Source organism: Ranitomeya variabilis, chromosome 5 (assembly GCF_051348905.1).
Source record: "Ranitomeya variabilis isolate aRanVar5 chromosome 5, aRanVar5.hap1, whole genome shotgun sequence".
Taxonomy (NCBI): Eukaryota; Metazoa; Chordata; class Amphibia; order Anura; family Dendrobatidae; genus Ranitomeya; species Ranitomeya variabilis.
In genome coordinates, this window is record NC_135236.1 from 62,787,536 (window position 1) to 62,802,623 (window position 15,088).

The 15,088-nt window shown below is 40.3% G+C and overlaps 26 non-coding genes across 26 annotated transcripts; 9 read left to right on the top strand and 17 right to left on the bottom strand.

The window, feature by feature from the left end:
• Positions 1-223: 223 nt before the first annotated feature.
• Positions 224-295, bottom strand: TRNAE-CUC (transfer RNA glutamic acid (anticodon CUC)). Its single transcript has one exon. It is a non-coding gene; the product is annotated as a tRNA-Glu (tRNA).
• Positions 296-1,364: 1,069 nt separating this feature from the next.
• On the bottom strand, positions 1,365-1,436 carry TRNAE-UUC (transfer RNA glutamic acid (anticodon UUC)). Its single transcript has one exon. It is a non-coding gene; the product is annotated as a tRNA-Glu (tRNA).
• An 88-nt stretch (positions 1,437-1,524) lies between these two features.
• TRNAM-CAU (transfer RNA methionine (anticodon CAU)) lies at positions 1,525-1,597 on the top strand. Its single transcript has one exon. It is a non-coding gene; the product is annotated as a tRNA-Met (tRNA).
• A 302-nt stretch (positions 1,598-1,899) lies between these two features.
• TRNAE-CUC (transfer RNA glutamic acid (anticodon CUC)) lies at positions 1,900-1,971 on the bottom strand. Its single transcript has one exon. It is a non-coding gene; the product is annotated as a tRNA-Glu (tRNA).
• Positions 1,972-3,041: 1,070 nt separating this feature from the next.
• On the bottom strand, positions 3,042-3,113 carry TRNAE-UUC (transfer RNA glutamic acid (anticodon UUC)). Its single transcript has one exon. It is a non-coding gene; the product is annotated as a tRNA-Glu (tRNA).
• Positions 3,114-3,201: 88 nt separating this feature from the next.
• On the top strand, positions 3,202-3,274 carry TRNAM-CAU (transfer RNA methionine (anticodon CAU)). Its single transcript has one exon. It is a non-coding gene; the product is annotated as a tRNA-Met (tRNA).
• Positions 3,275-3,576: 302 nt separating this feature from the next.
• Positions 3,577-3,648, bottom strand: TRNAE-CUC (transfer RNA glutamic acid (anticodon CUC)). The gene has a single exon. It is a non-coding gene; the product is annotated as a tRNA-Glu (tRNA).
• Positions 3,649-4,718: 1,070 nt separating this feature from the next.
• Positions 4,719-4,790, bottom strand: TRNAE-UUC (transfer RNA glutamic acid (anticodon UUC)). The gene has a single exon. It is a non-coding gene; the product is annotated as a tRNA-Glu (tRNA).
• An 88-nt stretch (positions 4,791-4,878) lies between these two features.
• Positions 4,879-4,951, top strand: TRNAM-CAU (transfer RNA methionine (anticodon CAU)). The gene has a single exon. It is a non-coding gene; the product is annotated as a tRNA-Met (tRNA).
• A 302-nt stretch (positions 4,952-5,253) lies between these two features.
• TRNAE-CUC (transfer RNA glutamic acid (anticodon CUC)) lies at positions 5,254-5,325 on the bottom strand. Its single transcript has one exon. It is a non-coding gene; the product is annotated as a tRNA-Glu (tRNA).
• Positions 5,326-6,394: 1,069 nt separating this feature from the next.
• Positions 6,395-6,466, bottom strand: TRNAE-UUC (transfer RNA glutamic acid (anticodon UUC)). The gene has a single exon. It is a non-coding gene; the product is annotated as a tRNA-Glu (tRNA).
• Positions 6,467-6,554: 88 nt separating this feature from the next.
• On the top strand, positions 6,555-6,627 carry TRNAM-CAU (transfer RNA methionine (anticodon CAU)). Its single transcript has one exon. It is a non-coding gene; the product is annotated as a tRNA-Met (tRNA).
• A 302-nt stretch (positions 6,628-6,929) lies between these two features.
• Positions 6,930-7,001, bottom strand: TRNAE-CUC (transfer RNA glutamic acid (anticodon CUC)). Its single transcript has one exon. It is a non-coding gene; the product is annotated as a tRNA-Glu (tRNA).
• Positions 7,002-8,229: 1,228 nt separating this feature from the next.
• TRNAM-CAU (transfer RNA methionine (anticodon CAU)) lies at positions 8,230-8,302 on the top strand. Its single transcript has one exon. It is a non-coding gene; the product is annotated as a tRNA-Met (tRNA).
• Positions 8,303-8,604: 302 nt separating this feature from the next.
• Positions 8,605-8,676, bottom strand: TRNAE-CUC (transfer RNA glutamic acid (anticodon CUC)). The gene has a single exon. It is a non-coding gene; the product is annotated as a tRNA-Glu (tRNA).
• Positions 8,677-9,741: 1,065 nt separating this feature from the next.
• TRNAE-UUC (transfer RNA glutamic acid (anticodon UUC)) lies at positions 9,742-9,813 on the bottom strand. The gene has a single exon. It is a non-coding gene; the product is annotated as a tRNA-Glu (tRNA).
• Positions 9,814-9,901: 88 nt separating this feature from the next.
• Positions 9,902-9,974, top strand: TRNAM-CAU (transfer RNA methionine (anticodon CAU)). The gene has a single exon. It is a non-coding gene; the product is annotated as a tRNA-Met (tRNA).
• A 302-nt stretch (positions 9,975-10,276) lies between these two features.
• TRNAE-CUC (transfer RNA glutamic acid (anticodon CUC)) lies at positions 10,277-10,348 on the bottom strand. The gene has a single exon. It is a non-coding gene; the product is annotated as a tRNA-Glu (tRNA).
• A 1,069-nt stretch (positions 10,349-11,417) lies between these two features.
• Positions 11,418-11,489, bottom strand: TRNAE-UUC (transfer RNA glutamic acid (anticodon UUC)). Its single transcript has one exon. It is a non-coding gene; the product is annotated as a tRNA-Glu (tRNA).
• Positions 11,490-11,577: 88 nt separating this feature from the next.
• Positions 11,578-11,650, top strand: TRNAM-CAU (transfer RNA methionine (anticodon CAU)). Its single transcript has one exon. It is a non-coding gene; the product is annotated as a tRNA-Met (tRNA).
• Positions 11,651-11,952: 302 nt separating this feature from the next.
• On the bottom strand, positions 11,953-12,024 carry TRNAE-CUC (transfer RNA glutamic acid (anticodon CUC)). The gene has a single exon. It is a non-coding gene; the product is annotated as a tRNA-Glu (tRNA).
• Positions 12,025-13,089: 1,065 nt separating this feature from the next.
• TRNAE-UUC (transfer RNA glutamic acid (anticodon UUC)) lies at positions 13,090-13,161 on the bottom strand. The gene has a single exon. It is a non-coding gene; the product is annotated as a tRNA-Glu (tRNA).
• Positions 13,162-13,249: 88 nt separating this feature from the next.
• Positions 13,250-13,322, top strand: TRNAM-CAU (transfer RNA methionine (anticodon CAU)). The gene has a single exon. It is a non-coding gene; the product is annotated as a tRNA-Met (tRNA).
• Positions 13,323-13,624: 302 nt separating this feature from the next.
• TRNAE-CUC (transfer RNA glutamic acid (anticodon CUC)) lies at positions 13,625-13,696 on the bottom strand. Its single transcript has one exon. It is a non-coding gene; the product is annotated as a tRNA-Glu (tRNA).
• Positions 13,697-14,766: 1,070 nt separating this feature from the next.
• Positions 14,767-14,838, bottom strand: TRNAE-UUC (transfer RNA glutamic acid (anticodon UUC)). The gene has a single exon. It is a non-coding gene; the product is annotated as a tRNA-Glu (tRNA).
• An 88-nt stretch (positions 14,839-14,926) lies between these two features.
• TRNAM-CAU (transfer RNA methionine (anticodon CAU)) lies at positions 14,927-14,999 on the top strand. Its single transcript has one exon. It is a non-coding gene; the product is annotated as a tRNA-Met (tRNA).
• The last annotated feature ends 89 nt before the right edge of the window (positions 15,000-15,088 follow it).

The window sequence follows — 15,088 nt, forward strand, 5'->3', positions numbered from 1 at the left end:
AGGAATTGTGAACCCAAATGACAGATAGTACACATGGGTTGTTGAGTCTCTTAACACTTTTGGTGTAAAAAGAGGTAGTTGGGAATGGTTTGAGCTATGAAAAGTCACAGGGAGCTGGTGTTCAGCATTTTTGACGCTTAAATCCAAATTGTACCTGAAATACTTTGGTCCGAAAACAACGTGTCAGTCTTTGAAAGTTGGCGGTAGTACAGAAAAGGGTACTTTCCCATACCGGGAGTCGAACCCGGGCCGCCTGGGTGAGAACCAGGAATCCTAACCGCTAGACCATATGGGAAATGATGCATATCAGAATCAGTGACAATCTAAAAAAAAGAAGTTTACTACTTGGCACAAGAAACTTCTGCTGTTCAGTTTTCGCAACTTGCCTCGTTAACACAGTAGGAAGCAAATCAGTCTCATAAGCTGAAGGTTGAACGTTTGATGGTCAGAAGAGGCACTGGCCCCTTGTTTTTTCAATCAATTCTGTCTCCATCGTGGCTAGAGAGCCACCGATTTTTCCCATTCAGTACCAAAACATAACCGATTGCAGCAAGGAGGAGAGCTCTAATGACAGACAGGGAAAAAAGGGTTGCTGAGTCCCTTAAAACCTAGGAGTTAAATAAGAGAAATAAGAATGGTTTGAGATTTGACCTCCAATGGTATGTGGTGCAAATAAATATCCAAAAACTCTGGTGGTTGACATTTTTGCTGCATAGAGCAGCTCAAACCTAAACTGATTCCATCTACAAGGTACGTGGCAGCTTTTGAATGTGCGTACATGTACCAAAGGAGGGTCACTCCCATAGCAGGAATTGAACCAGTAAACCAGGGATACTAGGTCCTTTTCCACATGGGTAAAGCTTTACACTATCCAACAAAACAGTTTAAAAAAAAAAAAAAAAAAAAAGAAGTTTTATGCTTTGATTGAATAACTTTTACATCACTAAAGCTAAAACTTACCACATGAACACCATAATTAGCATATCAGTTGGTAATCTGAAGAATATGATTTTATTCCTCACACGTGGTAATACTCCCTCCTTTTCTCAAGAGATTTTGTTACCAACTCAGAACTTTCCCATTAATTTCTGAAACGTTTCCGATTGGAAAGGAAGTAGGAGCCCTAACGACAGACAGAACACATGGATTGTTGAGTCCCTTAACACTTTGGAGTAAAAAGGTGTAGTTGAGAATGAGTTAAGCTATGAAACAAAATTAAATCTTGTGCAAAAGGTCAGAATGAATGACAAATACCCTGGTGTTTAGCATTTTTGACTGCATTGTGCAAATTCTATCTGAAATACTTTTATCTGCAACACACATTTCGGTCTTTGAATGTTGGCAGTAGTACAGAAAAAAGTGCATTCCCATACCGGGAGTCGAACCCGGGCCGCCTGGGTGAAAACCAGGAATCCTAAACGCTAGACCATATGGGAATAGATACCTTCAAACTCATTGACAATATGAAAAAAATAAGTTTCGTGCCTTGCACAAGAAATGTCTGCAGATTAGCATGTGTGTCTTGCCTCGTTAGCGCAGTAGGTAGCGCGTCAGTCTCATAATCTGAAGGTCGTGAGTTCGATCCTCACACGGGGCAGCATATTCCTCTTTTCTTAAGAGATCTTGTCCCCAACTTAGAACTTTCCCTTTCAGTTCTAAAACAATTCTGATAGTTAAGGAATTGTGAACCCAAATGACAGATAGTACACATGGGTTGTTGAGTCTCTTAACACTTTTGGTGTAAAAAGAGGTAGTTGGGAATGGTTTGAGCTATGAAAAGTCACAGGGAGCTGGTGTTCAGCATTTTTGACGCTTAAATCCAAATTGTACCTGAAATACTTTGGTCCGAAAACAACGTGTCAGTCTTTGAAAGTTGGCGGTAGTACAGAAAAGGGTACTTTCCCATACCGGGAGTCGAACCCGGGCCGCCTGGGTGAGAACCAGGAATCCTAACCGCTAGACCATATGGGAAATAATGCATATCAGAATCAGTGACAATCTAAAAAAAAGAAGTTTACTACTTGGCACAAGAAACTTCTGCTGTTCAGTTTTCGCAACTTGCCTCGTTAACACAGTAGGAAGCAAATCAGTCTCATAAGCTGAAGGTTGAACGTTTGATGGTCAGAAGAGGCACTGGCCCCTTGTTTTTTCAATTAATTCTGTCTCCATCGTGGCTAGAGAGCCACCGATTTTTCCCATTCAGTACCAAAACATAACCGATTGCAGCAAGGAGGAGAGCTCTAATGACAGACAGGGAAAAAAGGGTTGCTGAGTCCCTTAAAACCTAGGAGTTAAATAAGAGAAATAAGAATGGTTTGAGATTTGACCTCCAATGGTATGTGGTGCAAATAAATATCCAAAAACTCTGGTGGTTGACATTTTTGCTGCATAGAGCAGCTCAAACCTAAACTGATTCCATCTACAAGGTACGTGGCAGCTTTTGAATGTGCGTACATGTACCAAAGGAGGGTCACTCCCATAGCAGGAATTGAACCAGTAAACCAGGGATACTAGGTCCTTTTCCACATGGGTAAAGCTTTACACTATCCAACAAAACAGTTTAAAAAAAAAAAAAAAAAAAAAAAAAGTTTTATGCTTTGATTGAATAACTTTTACATCACTAAAGCTAAAACTTACCACATGAACACCATAATTAGCATATCAGTTGGTAATCTGAAGAATATGATTTTATTCCTCACACGTGGTAATACTCCCTCCTTTTCTCAAGAGATTTTGTTACCAACTCAGAACTTTCCCATTAATTTCTGAAACGTTTCCGATTGGAAAGGAAGTAGGAGCCCTAACGACAGACAGAACACATGGATTGTTGAGTCCCTTAACACTTTGGAGTAAAAAGGTGTAGTTGAGAATGAGTTAAGCTATGAAACAAAATTAAATCTTGTGCAAAAGGTCAGAATGAATGACAAATACCCTGGTGTTTAGCATTTGTGACTGCATTGTGCAAATTCTATCTGAAATACTTTTATCTGCAAAACACATTTCGGTCTTTGAATGTTGGCAGTAGTACAGAAAAAAGTGCATTCCCATACCGGGAGTCGAACCCGGGCCGCCTGGGTGAAAACCAGGAATCCTAAACGCTAGACCATATGGGAATAGATACCTTCAAACTCATTGACAATATGAAAAAAATAAGTTTCGTGCCTTGCACAAGAAATGTCTGCAGATTAGCATGTGTGTCTTGCCTCGTTAGCGCAGTAGGTAGCGCGTCAGTCTCATAATCTGAAGGTCGTGAGTTCGATCCTCACACGGGGCAGCATATTCCTCTTTTCTTAAGAGATCTTGTCCCCAACTTAGAACTTTCCCTTTCAGTTCTAAAACAATTCTGATAGTTAAGGAATTGTGAACCCAAATGACAGATAGTACACATGGGTTGTTGAGTCTCTTAACACTTTTGGTGTAAAAAGAGGTAGTTGGGAATGGTTTGAGCTATGAAAAGTCACAGGGAGCTGGTGTTCAGCATTTTTGACGCTTAAATCCAAATTGTACCTGAAATACTTTGGTCCGAAAACAACGTGTCAGTCTTTGAAAGTTGGCGGTAGTACAGAAAAGGGTACTTTCCCATACCGGGAGTCGAACCCGGGCCGCCTGGGTGAGAACCAGGAATCCTAACCGCTAGACCATATGGGAAATGATGCATATCAGAATCAGTGACAATCTAAAAAAAAGAAGTTTACTACTTGGCACAAGAAACTTCTGCTGTTCAGTTTTCGCAACTTGCCTCGTTAACACAGTAGGAAGCAAATCAGTCTCATAAGCTGAAGGTTGAACGTTTGATGGTCAGAAGAGGCACTGGCCCCTTGTTTTTTCAATCAATTCTGTCTCCATCGTGGCTAGAGAGCCACCGATTTTTCCCATTCAGTACCAAAACATAACCGATTGCAGCAAGGAGGAGAGCTCTAATGACAGACAGGGAAAAAAGGGTTGCTGAGTCCCTTAAAACCTAGGAGTTAAATAAGAGAAATAAGAATGGTTTGAGATTTGACCTCCAATGGTATGTGGTGCAAATAAATATCCAAAAACTCTGGTGGTTGACATTTTTGCTGCATAGAGCAGCTCAAACCTAAACTGATTCCATCTACAAGGTACGTGGCAGCTTTTGAATGTGCGTACATGTACCAAAGGAGGGTCACTCCCATAGCAGGAATTGAACCAGTAAACCAGGGATACTAGGTCCTTTTCCACATGGGTAAAGCTTTACACTATCCAACAAAACAGTTTAAAAAAAAAAAAAAAAAAAAAAAAAGTTTTATGCTTTGATTGAATAACTTTTACATCACTAAAGCTAAAACTTACCACATGAACACCATAATTAGCATATCAGTTGGTAATCTGAAGAATATGATTTTATTCCTCACACGTGGTAATACTCCCTCCTTTTCTCAAGAGATTTTGTTACCAACTCAGAACTTTCCCATTAATTTCTGAAACGTTTCCGATTGGAAAGGAAGTAGGAGCCCTAACGACAGACAGAACACATGGATTGTTGAGTCCCTTAACACTTTGGAGTAAAAAGGTGTAGTTGAGAATGAGTTAAGCTATGAAACAAAATTAAATCTTGTGCAAAAGGTCAGAATGAATGACAAATACCCTGGTGTTTAGCATTTGTGACTGCATTGTGCAAATTCTATCTGAAATACTTTTATCTGCAAAACACATTTCGGTCTTTGAATGTTGGCAGTAGTACAGAAAAAAGTGCATTCCCATACCGGGAGTCGAACCCGGGCCGCCTGGGTGAAAACCAGGAATCCTAACCGCTAGACCATATGGGAATAGATACCTTCAAACTCATTGACAATATGAAAAAAATAAGTTTCGTGCCTTGCACAAGAAATGTCTGCAGATTAGCATGTGTGTCTTGCCTCGTTAGCGCAGTAGGTAGCGCGTCAGTCTCATAATCTGAAGGTCGTGAGTTCGATCCTCACACGGGGCAGCATATTCCTCTTTTCTTAAGAGATCTTGTCCCCAACTTAGAACTTTCCCTTTCAGTTCTAAAACAATTCTGATAGTTAAGGAATTGTGAACCCAAATGACAGATAGTACACATGGGTTGTTGAGTCTCTTAACACTTTTGGTGTAAAAAGAGGTAGTTGGGAATGGTTTGAGCTATGAAAAGTCACAGGGAGCTGGTGTTCAGCATTTTTGACGCTTAAATCCAAATTGTACCTGAAATACTTTGGTCCGAAAACAACGTGTCAGTCTTTGAAAGTTGGCGGTAGTACAGAAAAGGGTACTTTCCCATACCGGGAGTCGAACCCGGGCCGCCTGGGTGAGAACCAGGAATCCTAACCGCTAGACCATATGGGAAATGATGCATATCAGAATCAGTGACAATCTAAAAAAAAGAAGTTTACTACTTGGCACAAGAAACTTCTGCTGTTCAGTTTTCGCAACTTGCCTCGTTAACACAGTAGGAAGCAAATCAGTCTCATAAGCTGAAGGTTGAACGTTTGATGGTCAGAAGAGGCACTGGCCCCTTGTTTTTTCAATCAATTCTGTCTCCATCGTGGCTAGAGAGCCACCGATTTTTCCCATTCAGTACCAAAACATAACCGATTGCAGCAAGGAGGAGAGCTCTAATGACAGACAGGGAAAAAAGGGTTGCTGAGTCCCTTAAAACCTAGGAGTTAAATAAGAGAAATAAGAATGGTTTGAGATTTGACCTCCAATGGTATGTGGTGCAAATAAATATCCAAAAACTCTGGTGGTTGACATTTTTGCTGCATAGAGCAGCTCAAACCTAAACTGATTCCATCTACAAGGTACGTGGCAGCTTTTGAATGTGCGTACATGTACCAAAGGAGGGTCACTCCCATAGCAGGAATTGAACCAGTAAACCAGGGATACTAGGTCCTTTTCCACATGGGTAAAGCTTTACACTATCCAACAAAACAGTTTAAAAAAAAAAAAAAAAAAAAAGAAGTTTTATGCTTTGATTGAATAACTTTTACATCACTAAAGCTAAAACTTACCACATGAACACCATAATTAGCATATCAGTTGGTAATCTGAAGAATATGATTTTATTCCTCACACGTGGTAATACTCCCTCCTTTTCTCAAGAGATTTTGTTACCAACTCAGAACTTTCCCATTAATTTCTGAAACGTTTCCGATTGGAAAGGAAGTAGGAGCCCTAACGACAGACAGAACACATGGATTGTTGAGTCCCTTAACACTTTGGAGTAAAAAGGTGTAGTTGAGAATGAGTTAAGCTATGAAACAAAATTAAATCTTGTGCAAAAGGTCAGAATGAATGACAAATACCCTGGTGTTTAGCATTTTTGACTGCATTGTGCAAATTCTATCTGAAATACTTTTATCTGCAACACACATTTCGGTCTTTGAATGTTGGCAGTAGTACAGAAAAAAGTGCATTCCCATACCGGGAGTCGAACCCGGGCCGCCTGGGTGAAAACCAGGAATCCTAAACGCTAGACCATATGGGAATAGATACCTTCAAACTCATTGACAATATGAAAAAAATAAGTTTCGTGCCTTGCACAAGAAATGTCTGCAGATTAGCATGTGTGTCTTGCCTCGTTAGCGCAGTAGGTAGCGCGTCAGTCTCATAATCTGAAGGTCGTGAGTTCGATCCTCACACGGGGCAGCATATTCCTCTTTTCTTAAGAGATCTTGTCCCCAACTTAGAACTTTCCCTTTCAGTTCTAAAACAATTCTGATAGTTAAGGAATTGTGAACCCAAATGACAGATAGTACACATGGGTTGTTGAGTCTCTTAACACTTTTGGTGTAAAAAGAGGTAGTTGGGAATGGTTTGAGCTATGAAAAGTCACAGGGAGCTGGTGTTCAGCATTTTTGACGCTTAAATCCAAATTGTACCTGAAATACTTTGGTCCGAAAACAACGTGTCAGTCTTTGAAAGTTGGCGGTAGTACAGAAAAGGGTACTTTCCCATACCGGGAGTCGAACCCGGGCCGCCTGGGTGAGAACCAGGAATCCTAACCGCTAGACCATATGGGAAATGATGCATATCAGAATCAGTGACAATCTAAAAAAAAGAAGTTTACTACTTGGCACAAGAAACTTCTGCTGTTCAGTTTTCGCAACTTGCCTCGTTAACACAGTAGGAAGCAAATCAGTCTCATAAGCTGAAGGTTGAACGTTTGATGGTCAGAAGAGGCACTGGCCCCTTGTTTTTTCAATGAATTCTGTCTCCATCGTGGCTAGAGAGCCACCGATTTTTCCCATTCAGTACCAAAACATAACCGATTGCAGCAAGGAGGAGAGCTCTAATGACAGACAGGGAAAAAAGGGTTGCTGAGTCCCTTAAAACCTAGGAGTTAAATAAGAGAAATAAGAATGGTTTGAGATTTGACCTCCAATGGTATGTGGTGCAAATAAATATCCAAAAACTCTGGTGGTTGACATTTTTGCTGCATAGAGCAGCTCAAACCTAAACTGATTCCATCTACAAGGTACGTGGCAGCTTTTGAATGTGCGTACATGTACCAAAGGAGGGTCACTCCCATAGCAGGAATTGAACCAGTAAACCAGGGATACTAGGTCCTTTTCCACATGGGTAAAGCTTTACACTATCCAACAAAACAGTTTAAAAAAAAAAAAAAAAAAAAAAAGTTTTATGCTTTGATTGAATAACTTTTACATCACTAAAGCTAAAACTTACCACATGAACACCATAATTAGCATATCAGTTGGTAATCTGAAGAATATGATTTTATTCCTCACACGTGGTAATACTCCCTCCTTTTCTCAAGAGATTTTGTTACCAACTCAGAACTTTCCCATTAATTTCTGAAACGTTTCCGATTGGAAAGGAAGTAGGAGCCCTAACGACAGACAGAACACATGGATTGTTGAGTCCCTTAACACTTTGGAGTAAAAAGGTGTAGTTGAGAATGAGTTAAGCTATGAAACAAAATTAAATCTTGTGCAAAAGGTCAGAATGAATGACAAATACCCTGGTGTTTAGCATTTGTGACTGCATTGTGCAAATTCTATCTGAAATACTTTTATCTGCAAAACACATTTCGGTCTTTGAATGTTGGCAGTAGTACAGAAAAAAGTGCATTCCCATACCGGGAGTCGAACACGGGCCGCCTGGGTGAAAACCAGGAATCCTAAACGCTAGACCATATGGGAATAGATACCTTCAAACTCATTGACAATATGAAAAAAATAAGTTTCGTGCCTTGCACAAGAAATGTCTGCAGATTAGCATGTGTGTCTTGCCTCGTTAGCGCAGTAGGTAGCGCGTCAGTCTCATAATCTGAAGGTCGTGAGTTCGATCCTCACACGGGGCAGCATATTCCTCTTTTCTTAAGAGATCTTGTCCCCAACTTAGAACTTTCCCTTTCAGTTCTAAAACAATTCTGATAGTTAAGGAATTGTGAACCCAAATGACAGATAGTACACATGGGTTGTTGAGTCTCTTAACACTTTTGGTGTAAAAAGAGGTAGTTGGGAATGGTTTGAGCTATGAAAAGTCACAGGGAGCTGGTGTTCAGCATTTTTGACGCTTAAATCCAAATTGTACCTGAAATACTTTGGTCCGAAAACAACGTGTCAGTCTTTGAAAGTTGGCGGTAGTACAGAAAAGGGTACTTTCCCATACCGGGAGTCGAACCCGGGCCGCCTGGGTGAGAACCAGGAATCCTAACCGCTAGACCATATGGGAAATGATGCAATCAGAATCAGTGACAATCTAAAAAAAAGAAGTTTACTACTTGGCACAAGAAACTTCTGCTGTTCAGTTTTCGCAACTTGCCTCGTTAACACAGTAGGAAGCAAATCAGTCTCATAAGCTGAAGGTTGAACGTTTGATGGTCAGAAGAGGCACTGGCCCCTTGTTTTTTCAATCAATTCTGTCTCCATCGTGGCTAGAGAGCCACCGATTTTTCCCATTCAGTACCAAAACATAACCGATTGCAGCAAGGAGGAGAGCTCTAATGACAGACAGGGAAAAAAGGGTTGCTGAGTCCCTTAAAACCTAGGAGTTAAATAAGAGAAATAAGAATGGTTTGAGATTTGACCTCCAATGGTATGTGGTGCAAATAAATATCCAAAAACTCTGGTGGTTGACATTTTTGCTGCATAGAGCAGCTCAAACCTAAACTGATTCCATCTACAAGGTACGTGGCAGCTTTTGAATGTGCGTACATGTACCAAAGGAGGGTCACTCCCATAGCAGGAATTGAACCAGTAAACCAGGGATACTAGGTCCTTTTCCACATGGGTAAAGCTTTACACTATCCAACAAAACAGTTTAAAAAAAAAAAAAAAAAAAAAGTTTTATGCTTTGATTGAATAACTTTTACATCACTAAAGCTAAAACTTACCACATGAACACCATAATTAGCATATCAGTTGGTAATCTGAAGAATATGATTTTATTCCTCACACGTGGTAATACTCCCTCCTTTTCTCAAGAGATTTTGTTACCAACTCAGAACTTTCCCATTAATTTCTGAAACGTTTCCGATTGGAAAGGAAGTAGGAGCCCTAACGACAGACAGAACACATGGATTGTTGAGTCCCTTAACACTTTGGAGTAAAAAGGTGTAGTTGAGAATGAGTTAAGCTATGAAACAAAATTAAATCTTGTGCAAAAGGTCAGAATGAATGACAAATACCCTGGTGTTTAGCATTTGTGACTGCATTGTGCAAATTCTATCTGAAATACTTTTATCTGCAAAACACATTTCGGTCTTTGAATGTTGGCAGTAGTACAGAAAAAAGTGCATTCCCATACCGGGAGTCGAACCCGGGCCGCCTGGGTGAAAACCAGGAATCCTAAACGCTAGACCATATGGGAATAGATACCTTCAAACTCATTGACAATATGAAAAAAATAAGTTTCGTGCCTTGCACAAGAAATGTCTGCAGATTAGCATGTGTGTCTTGCCTCGTTAGCGCAGTAGGTAGCGCGTCAGTCTCATAATCTGAAGGTTGTGAGTTCGATCCTCACACGGGGCAGCATATTCCTCTTTTCTTAAGAGATCTTGTCCCCAACTTAGAACTTTCCCTTTCAGTTCTAAAACAATTCTGATAGTTAAGGAATTGTGAACCCAAATGACAGATAGTACACATGGGTTGTTGAGTCTCTTAACACTTTTGGTGTAAAAAGAGGTAGTTGGGAATGGTTTGAGCTATGAAAAGTCACAGGGAGCTGGTGTTCAGCATTTTTGACGCTTAAATCCAAATTGTACCTGAAATACTTTGGTCCGAAAACAACGTGTCAGTCTTTGAAAGTTGGCGGTAGTACAGAAAAGGGTACTTTCCCATACCGGGAGTCGAACCCGGGCCGCCTGGGTGAGAACCAGGAATCCTAACCGCTAGACCATATGGGAAATGATGCAATCAGAATCAGTGACAATCTAAAAAAAAGAAGTTTACTACTTGGCACAAGAAACTTCTGCTGTTCAGTTTTCGCAACTTGCCTCGTTAACACAGTAGGAAGCAAATCAGTCTCATAAGCTGAAGGTTGAACGTTTGATGGTCAGAAGAGGCACTGGCCCCTTGTTTTTTCAATCAATTCTGTCTCCATCGTGGCTAGAGAGCCACCGATTTTTCCCATTCAGTACCAAAACATAACCGATTGCAGCAAGGAGGAGAGCTCTAATGACAGACAGGGAAAAAAGGGTTGCTGAGTCCCTTAAAACCTAGGAGTTAAATAAGAGAAATAAGAATGGTTTGAGATTTGACCTCCAATGGTATGTGGTGCAAATAAATATCCAAAAACTCTGGTGGTTGACATTTTTGCTGCATAGAGCAGCTCAAACCTAAACTGATTCCATCTACAAGGTACGTGGCAGCTTTTGAATGTGCGTACATGTACCAAAGGAGGGTCACTCCCATAGCAGGAATTGAACCAGTAAACCAGGGATACTAGGTCCTTTTCCACATGGGTAAAGCTTTACACTATCCAACAAAACAGTTAAAAAAAAAAAAAAAAAAAAAAAAAAGTTTTATGCTTTGATTGAATAACTTTTACATCACTAAAGCTAAAACTTACCACATGAACACCATAATTAGCATATCAGTTGGTAATCTGAAGAATATGATTTTATTCCTCACACGTGGTAATACTCCCTCCTTTTCTCAAGAGATTTTGTTACCAACTCAGAACTTTCCCATTAATTTCTGAAACGTTTCCGATTGGAAAGGAAGTAGGAGCCCTAACGACAGACAGAACACATGGATTGTTGAGTCCCTTAACACTTTGGAGTAAAAAGGTGTAGTTGAGAATGAGTTAAGCTATGAAACAAAATTAAATCTTGTGCAAAAGGTCAGAATGAATGACAAATACCCTGGTGTTTAGCATTTGTGACTGCATTGTGCAAATTCTATCTGAAATACTTTTATCTGCAAAACACATTTCGGTCTTTGAATGTTGGCAGTAGTACAGAAAAAAGTGCATTCCCATACCGGGAGTCGAACCCGGGCCGCCTGGGTGAAAACCAGGAATCCTAAACGCTAGACCATATGGGAATAGATACCTTCAAACTCATTGACAATATGAAAAAAATAAGTTTCGTGCCTTGCACAAGAAATGTCTGCAGATTAGCATGTGTGTCTTGCCTCGTTAGCGCAGTAGGTAGCGCGGCAGTCTCATAATCTGAAGGTCGTGAGTTCGATCCTCACACGGGGCAGCATATTCCTCTTTTCTTAAGAGATCCTGTCCCCAACTTAGAACTTTCCCTTTCAGTTCTAAAACAATTCTGATAGTTAAGGAATTGTGAACCCAAATGACAGATAGTACACATGGGTTGTTGAGTCTCTTAACACTTTTGGTGTAAAAAGAGGTAGTTGGGAATGGTTTGAGCTATGAAAAGTCACAGGGAGCTGGTGTTCAGCATTTTTGACGCTTAAATCCAAATTGTACCTGAAATACTTTGGTCCGAAAACAACGTGTCAGTCTTTGAAAGTTGGCGGTAGTACAGAAAAGGGTACTTTCCCATACCGGGAGTCGAACCCGGGCCGCCTGGGTGAGAACCAGGAATCCTAACCGCTAGACCATATGGGAAATGATGCATATCAGAATCAGTGACAATCTAAAAAAAAGAAGTTTACTACTTGGCACAAGAAACTTCTGCTGTTCAGTTTTCGCAACTTGCCTCGTTAACACAGTAGGAAGCAAATCAGTCTCATAAGCTGAAGGTTGAACGTTTGATGGTCAGAAGAGGCACTGGCCCCTTGTTTTTTCAATCAATTCTGTCTCCATCGTGGCTAGAGAGCCACCGATTTTTCCCATTCAGTACCAAAACATAACCGATTGCAGCAAGGAGGAGAGCTCTAATGACAGACAGGGAAAAAAGGGTTGCTGAGTCCCTTAAAACCTAGGAGTTAAATAAGAGAAATAAGAATGGTTTGAGATTTGACCTCCAATGGTATGTGGTGCAAATAAATATCCAAAAACTCTGGTGGTTGACATTTTTGCTGCATAGAGCAGCTCAAACCTAAACTGATTCCATCTACAAGGTACGTGGCAGCTTTTGAATGTGCATACATGTACCAAAGGAGGGTCACTCCCATAGCAGGAATTGAACCAGTAAACCAGGGATACTAGGTCCTTTTCCACATGGGTAAAGCTTTACACTATCCAACAAAACAGTTTAAAAAAAAAAAAAAAAAAAAGTTTTATGCTTTGATTGAATAACTTTTACATCACTAAAGCTAAAACTTACCACATGAACACCATAATTAGCATATCAGTTGGTAATCTGAAGAATATGATTTTATTCCTCACACGTGGTAATACTCCCTCCTTTTCTCAAGAGATTTTGTTACCAACTCAGAACTTTCCCATTAATTTCTGAAACGTTTCCGATTGGAAAGGAAGTAGGAGCCCTAACGACAGACAGAACACATGGATTGTTGAGTCCCTTAACACTTTGGAGTAAAAAGGTGTAGTTGAGAATGAGTTAAGCTATGAAACAAAATTAAATCTTGTGCAAAAGGTCAGAATGAATGACAAATACCCTGGTGTTTAGCATTTTTGACTGCATTGTGCAAATTCTATCTGAAATACTTTTATCTGCAAAACACATTTCGGTCTTTGAATGTTGGCAGTAGTACAGAAAAAAGTGCATTCCCATACCGGGAGTCGAACCCGGGCCGCCTGGGTGAAAACCAGGAATCCTAACCGCTAGACCATATGGGAATAGATACCTTCAAACTCATTGACAATATGAAAAAAATAAGTTTCGTGCCTTGCACAAGAAATGTCTGCAGATTAGCATGTGTGTCTTGCCTCGTTAGCGCAGTAGGTAGCGCGTCAGTCTCATAATCTGAAGGTCATGAGTTCGATCCTCACACGGGGCAGCATATTCCTCTTTTCTTAAGAGATCTTGTCCCCAACTTAGAACTTTCCCTTTCAGTTCTAAAACAATTCTGATAGTTAAGGAATTGTGAACCCAAATGACAGATAGTACACATGGGTTGTTGAGTCTCTTAACACTTTTGGTGTAAAAAGAGGTAGTTGGGAATGGTTTGAGCTATGAAAAGTCACAGGGAGCTGGTGTTCAGCATTTTTGACGCTTAAATCCAAATTGTACCTGAAATACTTTGGTCCGAAAACAACGTGTCAGTCTTTGAAAGTTGGCGGTAGTACAGAAAAGGGTACTTTCCCATACCGGGAGTCGAACCCGGGCCGCCTGGGTGAGAACCAGGAATCCTAACCGCTAGACCATATGGGAAATGATGCAATCAGAATCAGTGACAATCTAAAAAAAAGAAGTTTACTACTTGGCACAAGAAACTTCTGCTGTTCAGTTTTCGCAACTTGCCTCGTTAACACAGTAGGAAGCAAATCAGTCTCATAAGCTGAAGGTTGAACGTTTGATGGTCAGAAGAGGCACTGGCCCCTTGTTTTTTCAATCAATTCTGTCTCCATCGTGGCTAGAGAGCCACCGATTTTTCCCATTCAGTACCAAAACATAACCGATTGCAGCAAGGAGGAGAGCTCTAATGACAGACAGGGAAAAAAGGGTTGCTGAGTCCCTTAAAACCTAGGAGTTAAATAAGAGAAATAAGAATGGTTTAAGATTTGACCTCCAATGGTATGTGGTGCAAATAAATATCCAAAAACTCTGGTGGTTGACATTTTTGCTGCATAGAGCAGCTCAAACCTAAACTGATTCCATCTACAAGGTACGTGGCAGCTTTTGAATGTGCGTACATGTACCAAAGGAGGGTCACTCCCATAGCAGGAATTGAACCAGTAAACCAGGGATACTAGGTCCTTTTCCACATGGGTAAAGCTTTACACTATCCAACAAAACAGTTAAAAAAAAAAAAAAAAAAAAAAAAAAAGTTTTATGCTTTGATTGAATAACTTTTACATCACTAAAGCTAAAACTTACCACATGAACACCATAATTAGCATATCAGTTGGTAATCTGAAGAATATGATTTTATTCCTCACACGTGGTAATACTCCCTCCTTTTCTCAAGAGATTTTGTTACCAACTCAGAACTTTCCCATTAATTTCTGAAACGTTTCCGATTGGAAAGGAAGTAGGAGCCCTAACGACAGACAGAACACATGGATTGTTGAGTCCCTTAACACTTTGGAGTAAAAAGGTGTAGTTGAGAATGAGTTAAGCTATGAAACAAAATTAAATCTTGTGCAAAAGGTCAGAATGAATGACAAATACCCTGGTGTTTAGCATTTGTGACTGCATTGTGCAAATTCTATCTGAAATACTTTTATCTGCAAAACACATTTCGGTCTTTGAATGTTGGCAGTAGTACAGAAAAAAGTGCATTCCCATACCGGGAGTCGAACCCGGGCCGCCTGGGTGAAAACCAGGAATCCTAAACGCTAGACCATATGGGAATAGATACCTTCAAACTCATTGACAATATGAAAAAAATAAGTTTCGTGCCTTGCACAAGAAATGTCTGCAGATTAGCATGTGTGTCTTGCCTCGTTAGCGCAGTAGGTAGCGCGTCAGTCTCATAATCTGAAGGTCGTGAGTTCGATCCTCACACGGGGCAGCATATTCCTCTTTTCTTAAGAGATCTTGTCCCCAACTTAGAACTTTCCCTTTCAGTTCTAAAACAATTCTGATAGTTAAGGAATTGTG